The sequence below is a fragment of the Macaca nemestrina genome, unplaced genomic scaffold, assembly GCF_043159975.1.
Source record: "Macaca nemestrina isolate mMacNem1 unplaced genomic scaffold, mMacNem.hap1 Scaffold_48, whole genome shotgun sequence".
In the NCBI taxonomy this organism is placed as follows: domain Eukaryota; kingdom Metazoa; phylum Chordata; class Mammalia; order Primates; family Cercopithecidae; genus Macaca; species Macaca nemestrina.
In genome coordinates, this window is record NW_027257678.1 from 81,135 (window position 1) to 94,699 (window position 13,565).

Sequence of the window (13,565 nt, forward strand, 5' to 3'; positions counted from 1 at the left end):
AAAGGAAGGAAGGAAGGAAGAAAAAAGGAAGGAAGGAAGGAAGGAAGGAAGAAAGGAAGGGAAGTCGTGTGCTCGCGTTGCTAAGATCGATGGTGAGAGCAAATTCTCTAGCGATGAAAATACAAGAAGGAAAAAGAAATCTCTGTCAGTCTTTTTTGTTGCACCCCCAAGCTCTAAAATGTACAGCCACATGTATGATAAGTGCTTAGTTAAGATGAAAAAGGCATTAAATTTGTGCATGGAAATCATAAACAGAAATGCATTTTGATTGACAGCAATTGGGTCAATGCTATCCAAGGTTCAGGCATCCACCGCGGGTCTTAGAACACATCTCCGCAAGGCACAGCGGCCCACACCTGTAATCCCAGCACTTCAGGAGGCTGAGGTGGGTGGATCACGAGATCAGGAGCTCAGGGCCATCCTGGCCAACATGGTGAAACCCAATCTCTACTAAAAATAAAAAATAATAATAATAAAAAAAAGCTGGGAGCGGTGGCATGCACCTGTAATCCTAGCTACTTGGGATACTAAGGCAGGAGAATTGCTTTAACTGGGGAGGCGAAGGTTGCAGTGAGCCAGGATCATGCCACTGCACTCCAGCCTGGGTGACAGAGTGAGATTCTGTCTCAAAAGAAAACAAAAAAAAAAAAAGAAAGAAAGAAGGAAAGAGAAAGAGAGGAAGGAAGGAAGGAAGGAAGGAAGGAAGGAAGGAAGGAAGGAAGGAAGGAAGGAAGGAAGGAAGGAAATGGTCACAGTAACTTATGACACAGGAACTTTGCATTTATGTTAGTGGGGTAGTGGCAGTATATGGGGCAGGAACATTTTGTTGTAGATGAAGATGTTAAATTCATCTAACATCTAAATTCGATTGTGGAAGAAAGATGTATGTTACTGATGAGATGTCAAAAAATAGAAGATAGGAGGCATTTGTTCTGTTTTTCTGGCCACTCAGTACCTTTTGAACATTTAAAAATTATTTTTGAGACAGAGGCTCACTCTGTTGCCCAGGCTTGAGTGCAGCGGTGCCGTCACAGCTCACTGCAGCCTCAGACTCCAGGGCTCAAGCAATCATCCCACCTTATCCTCTCGAAATGTTGGGATCATGGGCATGAGCCACCACTCCCTGTCCATTTTGAACAATTTTGCAGCTCTAGGAAATTTCTTCAGTTCCTTGGGCTCTTTTGAAGTAGGGCATGTGACTAAGTCTTGTGTCTAAGCTTCGCCAATGAAACTCATATCAAGATATTTCAAAATTGATCAACTTAAGGTTTTACATGGAATTCGTTTTGTGGGCAAGGGCGGAGGTAGAGGTTCCGACTTTCACAGGCAAGAGTAGTTGCTCATGTATCATGTGTCAGGTGCAGACAGCACATCAGTGTGGCAACAGTGGCAATTCCCATAGTTCTTGTGCCAGCAGGAGAGGCAGGTGACTTACTCACTATACCTGTCCCATGGCATAATTTTGGGCATAGTTCCTAGAAGCCTAACTGTGAGCCTGGATTTCTATCCCTCCCAATCATTCTGTGAGCTGCCTACCTTTTTGGCTTAATTACCAAAGCCTGGGACTGTTGCTTGGAATTGGAAGCCTTGAATGTTAAAGCATTAAACAATAAAACAGGCCAGGCCCGGTGATTCATGCCTGTAATCTCAGCGCTTCACAAGGCTGGATCAGGTGGATCATTTCAGCCCTGGAGTTTGAAACCAGCCTGGGCAACATGGCAGATCCCGGTCTCTACAAAGAAATACAAAAATTAGCCGGGCATGGTGGTGTGCGCCTGTAATCCCATCTACTTTGGAATCTGGGAGGGAGGATCATCTGAGCCCGGGTAGGTCGAGGCTGCAGTGCCATGATTGCATCACTGCACTCCAGCCAGGGTGACAGAGTGACACCGTCTCAAAAAAAAAAAAAAAAAAAAAAAAAAAAAAAAAAAAAAAAAAAACTAAAAATCATATGTTTCGTTCCTTTAATCCCCAGTCCCCAGCTTTTGGTTGTTTTAGAGGTATTTCATTATTGGATGATGATATTCACTTGGGTAACTAGTAGGGTAGGATATGAATACAATTGGCATCTTAATTGAATTTGAGGAGCTATTTCATTAAAACTACATACAAGTGGCTCAGGTAGTAAAAGCCCATGTCCCACAGATGGAAGGAGGTCACATTTCTTCTTCTTTGCCACTCTCCCATCTTCCAACTTGCCCCCTACCCTGCTTCCTCATTCAACTACCAGCCCACCTCTCCCCTTACCTTGTTCAGTGACGTTTATTCAGTGTCTACACTGTCTACACTCACCTGCCACTTAATCCCTCCTCAACCAATCCGCCCACTCACCCACCCCTCTAAGGCTGCCCTTGCCAAGGTCACACAGGGACCCACAGCCTCTCCATACATACTTCTTAACTTCCCTGGCCTGGGCAGCATTTCTAATCAGTTCAGAAAACATTTATTATATACCTGCATTGTTTAGGGCACAGAAAATTCTCAAGTGACTGTGATATAGTCAACCACTTCCTCTTTCTTTCTTTCTTTTTTTTTTTTTTTTTTTTTTGAGACAGAGTCTTGCTCTGTCACCCAGGCTGGAGTACAGTGGCATGATCTCAGCTCATTGCAACCTCCACCTCCTGGGGTTCAAGTGATTCTCCTGCCTCAGCCTCCAGAGTAGCTGGGATCACAGGCACCCACCATCATGCCTTTCTAATTTTTCTATTCTTTTTGAAGAGACTGGGTTTCACCATGTCCGCTATGCTGGTCTTGAACTCCTGACCTCAGGGGATCCACCCGCCTCAGCCTCCCAAAGTGCTAGGATTATAGGCGTGAGCCAACGTGCCTGGTCCACTTCCTTTTTCTTAAAATTCCCTTTGCTCTTGACTTTTACAGCATGTTCCTTTCTTCCTCCTGTCTCTTTTGCAGGTTCATCTTGCACAGTCACACTTTAAGTGGACTTCCATCTTGACTCCCTTCTCATCCCAATTAAGAGACTCTTTCCAAGAAAGTTCACCATCAAATCCAGCTCAGATCCCTCTCCTCAGCTTCTGACCCTCATTTCCTGCTTCCAAGTGATATTTTCAACCGAGATGCAGGGCACCTCAGATTCCACTTGTCTGATTCCACATGCCTGCTGGTCTCACCACACTCTCTCATGGGTTTGGTGGGTTTTAGAGCTGTTTTCCTAAGGCCTGGGAGACCCAGGGTGATCTGCTCTCTGTTCCCCGCTCCCCAACCTCCCAGCCCCCTTGCCTGCTGCCCCTGCTGTCTGGAACAGACTTTCTCCCTCTTAAACTGGCTCTTATTTTCCATCCTCTCAGGCCTCCTTGTGGAAGGCCCCTCAAAATTAGCTGGTTGCCTTGTTAGAAATGAAGGTTTCTTAGGACCCACTTCAAACATCTTTTCAAATTTTGAGGGGAAGGTCCTGTTTGTACATTTTTATGAAGCTCCCCAGGTGATGACAGTGCCTTCTCAAGTTGAGAACAAGAGAAAAAAGAGAGGATACATTCTAGATGAATTAAAGCACCAGTGGGCAGGGTTTAACAATTGTCTGGATACAGAATGTGAGGGAGAGGGAAGAAAGAGGAGCCCTCCGGAATTTGAGGCTTGGAGAATGACATACCGGTGAGTGAACTAAAGAGCCCTAAAATGATTTTTTTGTGGGTCAAGAAATAAAATTCTGTTGTTTTACCTTCAGTTTGCCATGCTAAGGAGACCTGAGTAGAAAATGAATGAAAAACATTGCCGAGGTCCTTTTTGAAATTACTTGTGTAAATTCAAAACTATCTTTTACTGTTTTCCTTCACTTAATGTTAAAACCCAAGTTGTGAACCCAATTGAAGGGATAATACAAATGATCTTAAAGTAGACAGATCTGTGTCAGTGTTGACTAGCAAAAGGGGAGAATACCTGGAATTGAATTAAAGCATGAGCTGTAGAAACTGCTTAATTAGAGCTCAAACTTACCAGCACATCTCTTTCTGTAAGTATTTTCTAAAACAATTATCCTAATTTATGTTTTTGAATTGCAAAAGGAAAAGGTACCCCTGAACTCTCACCTGCCACTTACCAAAAATATTTAAGTCTTCTTGGAGAGGCTTTTGAAAATGGTCTCTTGTATTGGCACAGATGTTTATTTGTATATTAAAATAAGACAACACAATATATTGATAAAGTCTACCTCTACAGAATCAATGTCATGGTCATTGAAATGCAAGATTAGAGAAAAAGTGTGTTTCCTAATTGTTTGTACTACAAAGTTAATCCATTGAAATCCGAACCCTAAAATTATAGTTCAGCCTTAACATGACTAGCATTACAGAAAACTGTAACTGAATACAAGGTTTAAAGTCACAAAAGAGAATTAGAAATAAATAGCAACTGAACCACTGATGATTAAAGAAAACTGTATTATAAAGACCCAACACTGAGTGGTCTATGTTAACATTTGTTATTTCAAGACTCGTGCTTTTATAGATATGAAGGTGTTTAAATTTGCTGTTATATTCGTTACGGCCTTAAATCAGCAAAGCCCAAGCTTCTCCATGACCAGAACCAAATGTTATTTTCTAAAGAAAAGAGCTGCAGGATCAGGGAGGTGTCAAACAATTCATCAGGAAGAAGGAGGACAAGAAGCCAAGACAAGCCTTGACTGTAGGGCGTAGTGGGTATTTAACCCTTTGTCATAAAATATAAACACTTTTTTTAATGGAAAGAGCATTTCTGAATTCATGTTTTCTTCTCAGTTTAAAGAGAATTTGAAGTCCTAAACTCAAGTTTAATAACCAGAGATAGAACAGATCATGAGAGCCAGCAATCCACTGCAGGGTCATCCTTTACTGATGAGTGTGGGATGGGGCAACAGTGAGCCCAGGTCAGTGGCAGAGCTAGGAGCACCTCCCTGGGGTCCCAGCGCCCTCCCCTATGTGAGCTCCCCCATGTGAGGCCATCATCTGGAGCCTTCTACTTCCATGTGTACTTTTTTTTTTTTTTTTTTTTTTTTTGAGACAGAGTCTCCCTCCTTTGCCCAGGCTGGTGTGCAGTGGCACGATCTTGCAATCTCGGCTCACTGCAACCTTTGCCTCCCGGATTCAAGGGATTCTTCTACCTCAGCCTCCCAAGTAGCTGAGATTACAGGCATGTACCACCACGCCCAGGTAATTTTTGTATTTTTAGTAGAGATGGGGTTTCACCATGTTGGTCAGGCTGGTCTTGAACTCCTGAGCTCAGGCAATCTGCCCGCCTTGGCCTCCCAAAGTGCTAGGATTACAGGAATGAGTGACCGTGCCTGGCCTCCACATATACATTTAAAGTGAAAAAGATCAGTGCTTCTCATTCTCAAGGTTTCCAATGGACACCATCAGAATTAAATTTTAACATGTGCCCAAATCCTGGAAATAAAGTATAGATGGTAAATTTTATAATACTCAATCAACATTTTAATTTTTTAAAGCTAAAACAGTCATCTCATGATTGAATAATTTTCATTTTGAAAAGTTCAGTTGTGTGTGTGGGTGTGAGTTCGTGATGTCATAATGGAGACTGGATTCAATTCAATAAAAAGATATGAAAGACCTTTGTATTGGTCCCATTCTAGAGATGGTGGAGGGCAGAGAGAAATGACATGGAACTAACCTTAAGGAATGCACCATCTAGCCAGGAGGCAGACATACAGCCAAATATGTAAGACAGTAGGATAATTGTGTGGAATAGTTGTGTGCTGGAACCAGCTAGCCAAAGCCCGTCTCTGTAGTGAGTGTGCATCTCTTCCCAACTCTGCTTTCAGCATCTTCACATTCATAGCTTGAAGGTGGCCATGGTGGGAGTATTTACACCACAGAAATCAGCAAATGCTATGCATCAGCCTCTAGGAAGGCCAATTATGAAACACCAGCATACTACTGGATAGAAGGCGTCAGAGAAAAGGTGAGTTTTGCAGAATGGAAATCTCAGTTTGATGAGAGCTTTGCATGGAGGGGTAGGCAGTAAGAAGAAGGGATGCCAGCTAGAAGGACTACATATATATAGAGGCATAGCATGCTTAGGAAAAAAAAGTAGATCAGTGGCTCTCAAACATAAATGTCCATCAACATCACCTGCAGGGCTTGTTAAAACACAAACTGCTGCGCACTGACCCCCCAGAGTTTCTGATTTAGTGAATCTGGGGTAGGGCCTGAGGATGTGCATTTCTAACAAGTTCTCAGGTGATACTAATGCTGCTGGTTTGGGGGCCCCACTTTAAGAACTAACCAAAGTAAGTGATGGAATACTCCATGCCATGCCACACACACACGAAAAAACCTGGATTTCCTCTAGCTCCTCAGCTTTTGAGACTGGTTTCAGGGGCCAGCAACATCAGCATTTCTGGGAGCTTATTATAAAAGCAGACTCTCAGGCTCCCACCTCAGACCTATTGACTCAGAATCTACAGTTTTTTTTGTGTGTGTGTGTGTGTGTGTGTTTTGAGCTGGAGTCTCACTCTGTTGCCCAGGCTGGAGTGCAGAGGTGCTATCTTGGCTCACTGCAAGCTCCGCCTCCCAGGTTCACACCATTCTCCTTCCTCAGTCTCCTGAGTAGCTGGGACTACAGGTGCCTGCCACCATGCCCGGCTAATTTACTGTATTTTAGTAGAGATGGGTTTTCACTGTGTTAGCCAGGATGGTCTCGATCTCCTGACCTCGTGATCCACCTGCCTTAGCCTCCCAAAGTGCTGGGATTACAGGTGTGAGCTATCGTTCCTGGCCCAGACTCTACAGTTTAACAAGATTTCCAGGTGATCCTTATGTGTGTAAAAGTTTGATAAGCACTGCTCTATCTAGCCCACTGGTTCCCAGCCCAGGCCTGCACATGAGAATCCCCTGGAGAGGCTTTTCAAAAGTACTTGTGCCCACGTCCCACTGTAATGCACTTGATTTAGGAATGAGCCAGGGCATGGGTTTGGTTTCAGAGCTCTCCAGGTGATTGTAATGTGCAACCAGGGCTGAGAACCACCGCTATGGGTATCACCCTCAGTTAAGAGAAGAGTTCCCCATCAGGGCACGGTTTTGAACATTCTGTCATGGAAGTTTGAAAGAGCAGCCAAAAGCTGCAAAGCCATAACTACCTGCTGAGAACAGAACTGGAGCAGGCACAGGCAGATTACTCTCTTTCATGCTTCTCCCCTCTCGCCTCACAAATCTCTCTTCCTTTTGCTTGCCTTTGACCTCCCATTCTTTTAGTTTCTTTTTTGCTCTCCCTTAATGATATATAATATTAGTTAATTAAAAAATTTGTTATAATTATATAACTATATAGCTAATTATATAACTATATATTAATTATATAGTCATTAATAAAAATCACTTTCCACATGAACATATCATTTTAGCATGTAAAACACTGAAATGTATATAGACGACCCTTGAACAACATGTCCACTTCTAGGCAGATTTTCTTCTGCTTCTGCCACCCCGAGACAGCAAGGCCAACCCCTCCTCTTCTTCCTCCTCCTCAGCCTACTCAAGGTGAAGATGACGATGAAGGCCTGCCGTTATGATGATCCACTTACACTTGATGAACAGTAAATATCTTTTCTCTTCCTTATGATTTTTTAAATAACATTTTATTTTCTCTAGCTTACTTTATTGTAAGAATATGGTATATAATACATATAACATATATCATATGTGTTCATCAACTGTTTCTGGTTTCAGGCTTCAGGTCAACAGTAGTTAAGTTTTGGGAGAGTCAAAGATTAAACCCGAATTTTCAACTGCATGGGAGTAGGTGTCCCTAACCCACACGTTGTTCAAGGGTCAACTGTGTTTAGTTTTAACATATGGAATCTTATTAGATAATATGAAAAGGACATAGCTTAAAAGCCCTTGTATTCTGAAAGCTACGTGATTTTGATGCGCCATTTTAAAAACAGGTGAATTGAATGTTTTGGATTTCTGTCTCTAAAACAAAACCAATGCAACTACTAGTTGAGATGCTTTGTATTTGCATATGGCCCTTGACAGACCTGCCACCCCCTCATCCCCAGACACACTCCTCAGAATTTGACCTAATCGAAGTTTTCACCCTATTTTAGGACACATGTTTACGCAGTGTGTACCGTGAGAGTGCACTTAGTGCAGTTAGATTATGTAGTCTTCTGGGACAGTTTGGCCATTCCAAGGGGCTTTGCCATATAATAAAAGCCATTAGCACTGAACTTCAAAGACATTAGGTGAAATGAAAGAAGCCAGACACAAAAGACTATGGTGTGATTCCATTTTTATAAAATGCCCAGAAAAGACATATCTATAGAGAGAAGGTAAATTAGCAGTTACCTGGGGTGGGAGAGAGAAATAACTGCAAATGGACACTGCGGGGTTTTCGTGGGGGGAGGGGATAGAAATGTTCCAAAATTAGATTATTCCTATTGTGGCACAATTCTATAAATAGATTCAAAAACTATCTAATTGTACTGGTAAAATAGCTGCATTCATTGATGTGTAAATTATACCTCAATAAAGCTACTAAAAAATAGCAAATCACCAATTAGCACTAAATATTTCTCCACCTTAAAATAAGTTATTTCACCCTCGTCCTTTACTAGTAATACCCGGTGAAGAGGAAGGAGCAAAATGGTTTTAAGGCAGACTCACTTATTAAAGAGAAGTATATATTCCCATTGCCGGTGGTTTGATACCATTTTTATTTCCTTTCAAGTACTCTGAGATCTGGCAAGGCGAGGAAAGGAGGGAGCGGGGCAAAAGGAGGAAAATTTGAAAAGAAAGAAAAGCTATCGGAATTTTTTTTTTTTTTTTTTTTTTTTTTTTGAGACGCAGTTTCGCTTTTGAACCTGGGAGGCAGAGGTTTTTAAAACAGCTGCCTGGGGAAGTGGCGGGACTGAGGGGATGGCGGCGCTGCCAGAAAGTATTAACCCCACAGGCGCCCACATCTGGCGGGAGCGAGGGCTTTGGCAGAGTCCGGTCCGCCCATACTAGTCTGTACAGGGGAGCTGTCGCACCCGCTGATTTATCATTCCCTGATGTCACGGGGATGGGATGTTGAAATTGTGGCTAGAATGTGAAATACGAAAAACACGAAGACTATGGTTTAGCATCCGGGGGAGATCAGCACTAGCCTGCAGAAGAGCTTGTGAACGGGAGGCATCCTCGGCCCTCGCCTGTAGGTTTTTTACTCCAACGCTCAAGCTGGGGATCTGGGCGGGCAGAGAGTTCTTGGGTTAGAGCAGACAGAGGCAAAAGTGGAATTAGTAAGAGCAAAACCACTGCTGTGCCGCTATGGGGATAGTGCGGGTGAGCGCCGGGAGGACCAAAGTAAGTTTCAATTAAACAGAGACCTGATGTTGAAGGATAAATAAAACAACGTGGGGTGTAAACAGCTTAAATCAGGGATTCAAGTACACCTGCGGGCGACTAGACCTGATAATTTGTAGTCTCGGAGAAGATGCAGATGAGCAGGATAATATCCGCAAATTTTGCTCCTTAAAAGAAATAATAGCTTGAATTTACTAAATAAGAGAACTAAGTGGGAGAATGATTTTAACAGTTATTTGTGGAGAAAAAGGTGAGTTAGCAAAGGAAACACAAAACTACATGTATGTAACTCTTTCATCAAAAAAAGTAAAAGATCAATGCTTTGTGTGATTTCTTTTTTCCCTCCTAGGATTTACATAGTGTGTTGAAGTTTTCCTTTTCTTTTCTTTTTTTTCCTTTTTTTTTGCATTTCCACCTTTCAGCATGCCCCTATTTACAGGGAAAAATGCAGTTTCCACATTTTGGTTATCAAAATAAGCGCTGACAACCGTTCCCTCAATATTTACAGTTTGTTTTAATTACTTCCTGTCATACCAAATGCATCTACCATATGGATTTTAACAACTGGCCTCAAGACATGGGCGTGCTGCGTTGAAAGTTAAATAGGACAGCTTGACTACTGAATCCTGAGGTTCATTCATTTGTTTATTTATTCATTCATCCAGAAAAACTACTGCCCCAGGCACTGTACAGAAATGAACAAGTCTGCCTGCCTTTACAAAGCACGCTATCTGCTCAATGGGATGATACAAAAAGTGTGTGTGTGTGTGTGTGTGTGTGTGTGTGTGTAGCTGGTACCCAGCTAGAGTACTGAGTCCATTTTGCAACAATAGGTGGAAATATATATAAAGGAGTTCTTTTTCTGTCCAGCAATATCGGGCAGTGGAACTTTGCCAGAAGTCAGTACTTCAGGTAGCTGAGGATAATCATTCTCAAGAACCAATTAAAAAATTGTAAAAGAATCACTCTAAAATGTTTGCTGGGAATCACTCTAAAATGTAGTACTTACTCCTCTGCCTTCCTTTCATTTGGTCATGATGACCCTTGACTACAGTTGCTTTAATACAGGGAGTCAGGGGCCTGGGAGGTTTTTGTTTACTTGTGTATTTATTGTATGTCACAGTTTCATCCTTATTGCTGTGTGATTTGGGGCCATTAACCTCACTAGTTGTGCTTCATCTGTAAAAGGAGGGGGTGACTTCAGTAGAAGTTCTTTAAAGGCCTGTTCTAGTTTTGATGTTTGTTGCTTACATTGTGCCATCAGTAAAGTCTCAGTGCCTTTACAACGTGGAAGGAAGCGTGCCCCCTTGGGAAATGCCCATAGTATGTGAGGACTTGGGACCCTTGTTAGGATCAAGGCTGTGCTTGTTAGAATTGTGTCCAAGGTACCTGTAGACATGTTCTGAGGGAGGCTGTGCAAAGCTCTTGGAGGTTTCCAGGTCATGAACTTGACAGCCTCTGTGAACTTGTCAGGATGCTCACAGGCTTCTTTTTGTTTTGTTTCTCTCTTGCTCCTATTTATTTATTTGGCTTGTTTTTCCTTTCAGTCATAGTCTGGAAAATTGAGGTCACTTTAAACCTTATCTCTAGATAAATGGAGTATAACTACACATACACACCTTCCAATCGTGCTATTCGAGGCAGAGGGGAATTTTTCCTACTGTGCATCTCTAAATTTCCAGAACAATGGCACAAAATACATTTCACTTTTCTGTTCATCAATTAAGTTAGCTTCTTCTCTGAAACTGCTATCAAGGAATTCAGCAAACATTTAGTAAGTAGGCACCTTCTCTACTCCAGCCCTGGAAGAGTTGCTGAAAATAGAGAGATGAAAAGCCTGATCCCTAACAGGGCAAAGTTCCCTGGTATGTGCAGCTCACTGGTATAATGTCATGACACAGCCCTGCATGGCCCACTGGTCTCACCACACTCTCTCATGGGTTTGTAATTCAGATGTGTTTTTATGTTTTGCCCCAGATAAAGACCTAAAAAGTGCAAGTGAAATCCGACTGTTCTGTTAAAATAGAAAACGTATTTGATGTTGCCTATATTTATGCCTTCTCCACATATTTGATAATTAAAGGGTCATTGTTATTTGCGGTCATAACAATATGATGTAATACATGATTATTGTGGAAATCTTGGAAAATAAAGAAAACTTGGAAAAAGGGAATAAAAATCTGCATGAGTTGCTCCACTTAGAGGCAACTACTGCCAACATTATGGGCTATTTCCTTCAGGTCTATATTTTTACTTACTGACACTTTGCCAGGCACTGTGCTAGTGACACTGTAATGAATGACTGCATCCTCCCCTCAGAGCTCACGGCTTAGAGACCTTGTGTTAAGTGTGATGACCTGGAAGTACAAAAAGAAAGTAGGAGGGGCTTGACCTCGGGGCACTTCCATGGACTCTGGGTTTATGAAAGGGTTTCCAGAGGGAGAGGCATTTAAGTTGAGACCTCATAGCACTTCCATGGACTCTGGGTTTAGGGAAGGGTTTCCAGAGGGAGAGATATTTAAGTTAAGACCTAAAAAATCAGGGGAAGTTGTCCAGGAGATGGGAAAGATGCCAATGGGGGGAAGGCGTAAGTGAAACATGGCTTTGGGGTGACTGGAGGGCAGAGGGCTGAGGCCTCCAGGAGGAGGAGTGATAAGAGATGGTGCTGTGGAGGTAAGCCACGCCCCAGGCAGGGAGCTTATCAACCCAGTTATTACTATTCTGTAGCAACAACTTTGGGTCCTGAGTCTTTCTGGTTTTATTTCATTTTAGATTCTGCACTTAATACCATAGCATAATCTTGTTTTATATTAATATAAATTATTTTAATGGATATATAATAGACCTCCTATGGATGAGGCATCATTGACTTAACTGTGCTCCTTTTGTTGAAGATGAATCTACCAAGAATTTAAAACAAAAAATAGCCTTTTTTTTTTTTTGCTTCACATTCCACTTCCCTTATGGTTCTCCGTGGTCTCCAGGTAACAGTAAAACTGGAACATTCTAAGCAAGATAGATACATTCATGTTCTTTTACCCCAAATCAGAATTTGGACCATCAACCAGAATCCACTGCCTCATGACTCCTGGCAGCAGCTGTTAAATTCCCTTCCAGAAGCAGAATCAACACAGCTTTCATTTCTTCCTCTAAGCAGCCCACTCCTGCATCCAAAGAAAGATCAATGCACAGAACCTGTTTCTAGGTAGTACCAAATCCCCTCTTCCTTCCTCCACTGGTCTCCCCCTCCTCCCCCTATTCTAAAAAAAAACTAGGATCAGAATCGATTGACAAAATATCAACCTTTCATTAAAGAAAACAGTTTAGAAGAAACAATCATTGCAGACAAAAACCGTGTATGACGAAACACACCCTTTCATCCCTCTTAACCCAGGAAAGTTACGAGCACTCATTCATACCTTCATTCATTGGTTTATTCAACAAGTACTAATTTGGTGTTAGGCCACCCTCTGAGTATAGAGTAAGTGCCAAAACCAACCTAGCTGCTGCCTTGCAGACCCTACAGCTGAGAAAAGAGTCTGACATTCCACAAACAAACATATCAAGTATTTTATGACTTATGGTGGTAGGTGGTGCTATGAAAGTAAACAGATGTGAAGGAAAAAGCACAGCAAATCTAAGGAATTGGAAGGAGGCTGTGGCTGTGCACAATGAGAGCGTGGGAGAATGTTGTCAAATGAGCAAAAGAAGTTTTCTCATTTTTTTTCCTCTTTCTCCTTAACATAGCCATAGAAAGTCTTGTGGGAGATGGAGTATATCTGCCCATTTGGAAACCAAAAGGCTCATCTTCAGATTGGGAGGCTTGGCAGTGGGGCAGGGGAACACTTCCTGTCACCTTCAATTCCTTCAGCCTCCTATTTCCTTTGGTCTTTGAGGCCCTCAGGGCCAGTAACCTGGATATGAAGGCAGCTCTCGAGAAAATTAAAATACTAAAAGCACACATGAATGAAGAAATTCTGTTTATGTAGGTGCCATTTCTGTACAGCTCATTGATTTCCCTTCTGTTGGTTGTTCTTAAAAATTATCTTGTGAAGATAGAATGTTATTGTGAGCACAGTTGTTAATATTAATGTTATATTTCTATTAGTTCATTCTCATGCTGCTGTAAGAAGAGGCCAGAGACAAACCCAGGTAATTTACAAAGAAAAGAGATTTAATTGACTCACAGTTCTGCATGACTGGGGAAGCCCCAGGAAACTTGCAGTCCTGGCAGAATACACCTCTTCATAGGGCAGCAGGAGAGGGAAGGAG